Raw genomic sequence first — 3,301 nt, 5'->3', positions numbered from 1 at the left:
CCAGAGAAAAACCGGTGCCGGCAGCCAGGAGAAGGAAAGCCTATTGCACGAATCTCTTCCTGCAACGGGCCTCTAGTCCTATATAATAAAAGTCTAATATGCAAATTGTCCCCTCAGGCAGTTGTTCGACCAGGAGTTTGACTGGGAGACCAGGAGTTCGACCGCTTGCTATGACGTGCACTGACCACCAGGGGGCGGTGCAGAACATGGCAGGTGTCGGTGATGCGGTGCTGGCAGCGGGCGGCAGTGGAGGCACTGCCAGCCCCAATGGGCCCCAACAAGAGTGGAACCGCGGCAGGATGGTGGAGCAGTTGAACGGGTGGCGCCAGGTGTGAGCCGGGGCCCAATCGCCCCACAGACAGCAACCAGCGGCCCCGATTGATCGCCTCACAAGTGGGATGGTAGAGCAGGTGAGGGGACAGCACCAGGCCAAGGCAGGGTGCCAGGCGGGGCTGTGGGGCTTGATCTGGGGCCCAATCTCCACAGGCCATCTGGGGGACCCTACCCATGCATGAATTTGTGCACCAGGCCTCTAGTAACAAATAAATGCAGTGTGTGGTCCAGGTGGATCCTGCCTCTACCAAGGACATTGCTGAAATAACCGGGCAATTTTAATGGAGTCTGGGGATTGGATGGTACTATTGCTTCAATACTAATTTCCAGATTTAGCTGGTTATGTAGAAGAATGACCTTATTTTTAGGAAATACATCTTAAGAATTTAGGCTGGCATGGCTCCATGGTTGAGCATCGACCTATGAACCAGGAGGTCACGGTTGATTACCGCTCAGGGCACATGCCCAGGTTTCAGGCTCAATCCCCAGAGTGGGGCATTCAGGAGGCAGCCAATCAATGATTCTCTCTCATCATTGATGTTTCTATCTGTCTCTTCCTCTTTCTTCCTTTCTGAAATCAATAAAAAATATATTTTAAAAGAAGAATTTAGGAGTAACAGGACATCATATCTGCACGTGGTTCAGAAAATAATAACAATACAAGATAAATAGAAAGGCAAATATGGTAAAATATTGATAATCGGGAAATTGAGATGCAGGGTTATGGGGATTTTTTTGATTTTTTTTCTTACAAATTTACTATCCTATATAATAAAAGGCTAATATGCAAATCGACTGAACAGCGGAACGACCAGTCACTATGATGCACACTGACCACCAGGAGGCAGATGCTCAATGCAGGAGCTGCCCCCCTGGTGGTCAGTGTGCTCCCACAGGGGGAGCACCACTCAGCCAGAAGCCGGCCTCACGGCTGGCGATCACAGAGGCGGTGGCAGGAGCCTCTCCCACCTCCGTGGCAGGTGAACATTCCCCCAAGGGGTCCCAGATCCTAGAGACTGTGAGAGGGTGCAGGCTGGGCTGAGGGGACCATCCCCCCTCCATAGTGCACAAATATTGTGCACCAGGCTGCTAGTTATTTTATAATCGATCAAAATAAAAATAAAAAGTTAAAATGGATAAAAAGTTAAATAATAAAATATGACCCAGTAATTCTACCTCCAGGAATTTATCAAACTATTAAAATAGTTAAAGAATAAAAAATTGAGGGGAAAAAAAACAAAGGAGACATCTGTCATACTTTCAACAGCAAAACTTATTAAAAATATAATAATAAATAAAAATTCTGAAAAATAAAATTGAGGAAAAAAAACAAAGGGGACATCTGTAATACTTTCAATAATAAAAATAAAAACTTTCAAAAAGAATAAACAATTGAAAAATAAAAGTTAGATAAAAAATAGTTAAAAATAAGTTAAATAAAAATTATAGATAAAAATTTAAAGTTTTTAAAAACATCAAATTTTTATGGTAAATTTAAGAGATACAGGAGAAATTGAAATACAACAGGAGTCTTAAATGTACCTGTTATCCGCGTGAGATCAAATGGACAGAAAAGTAAATTATGCTAATCAGTGGCAATCCTGCTTAGCATAATTAATGAAGTAACTCTAGTCCTTATATGTCAAACTTTATACCTTGAAACAAAATATACCTTCTCTTCTAGTGTCTATTGACGACTCACAAAATTTGATTGTATTACTAATTAGTCCACAAAGAAAACCTCAATAGAGTAAATCTAGTTGAGGGTTATTTCAGTGAGCAGATGTAGTTTTGAATACACAGCCTTTAAAATCAGCTCTACCAATCAATTTGGGTTACTTTTGCTTTTAGGGTGTTTTGTCTCTGAAATAATGCAAATATAGATAGCCACACTGTTATCCAAAAGTAAATTTTATTTCAAGCTGCTGTTACAGTTTTCGCCAGTACAACGTGTTGGGTTGCTCTCAGAGGGAATTCCATATTAAGTTCTATGCCATTGTACTGGCAATTGGAATTGTTATTAGTCTTCATTTTCATCTGTGTGTTGGTGTATCTATTGTGGATGCCAGGAGTATTTTAAAAAGTATATTTGCTGGTTCTTTCCTCTTAAAAATGTAAAAATACAATAAGGTATACTATATAGAAAGTAAAAATCTGCTTTGTTATTTTCTATTCTTGGTTGCCTATCAAATAAATGCATGTTGCTTTTATAGTGAGAGAAACAGTAAGTGTTCTATTTTTTAAGTTATTTTCTGAACCTTTTGTAAGTCCATCAGTTACAAGGTGGGTCTGTACGAACCTTCAGGGACAGAGAGGTGAAATGATATGAACAAGTTTCTTTAGTAAGTTTTGTAAGTGAGAAGGTTTTTCTTATACGTGGTAGAGATCAGATCTTTTTGACTTGGAGGGGCCAGAACTCTTGCCACTCCTTCCACAGTCCCGTCTTGGCTGTTTCTGAAGGTCGTGCTTGCTTAGGCTCCCCAGCCGGGGAGGCCGCCAACATGTGCAAGTCCTGGGATGGAATATTGATTGTTTCAACCTTTCAAAATGGGCTACGAATCCATTTAGAGTTACTCTTATGGGAAAAGGTTAATAGAAATTTTAATGAAACATTTGACTTTGACAGGATTGGAACGCAATCGCTTTGAATTTTGAAACAAAGCCTTTTCCTCTAAGACCATCCAGTTGCAGGTTCGCAGCTGTCCAAACTCACAGATGGAAAAGCAGTCGCGGGAGGCACTCTGCCTTGCCCCTGGTGCCAGCAGATACAGTGAGCACGACGAAGGAAGATTGAATGGTTGCGTACCCCTGGAAGCCAGAGGTAGGCATTTCACCGGTAGTTATATCTTGAGACTTTCCAAAGGTCAGCTCTGCAGGCCAAGTTTATGAATGCTGGACTTAGCATAGCGGCCCAGTCCTGTTTGAGGCTTAAGTGTCAATAACCCTCTCTTCAGGAAACGGGGAGGTA

Source organism: Myotis lucifugus, unplaced genomic scaffold (assembly GCF_000147115.1).
Source record: "Myotis lucifugus unplaced genomic scaffold, Myoluc2.0 scaffold_33, whole genome shotgun sequence".
NCBI classification, from domain to species: domain Eukaryota; kingdom Metazoa; phylum Chordata; class Mammalia; order Chiroptera; family Vespertilionidae; genus Myotis; species Myotis lucifugus.
Note: the sequence above shows the minus strand (reverse complement) of the source record.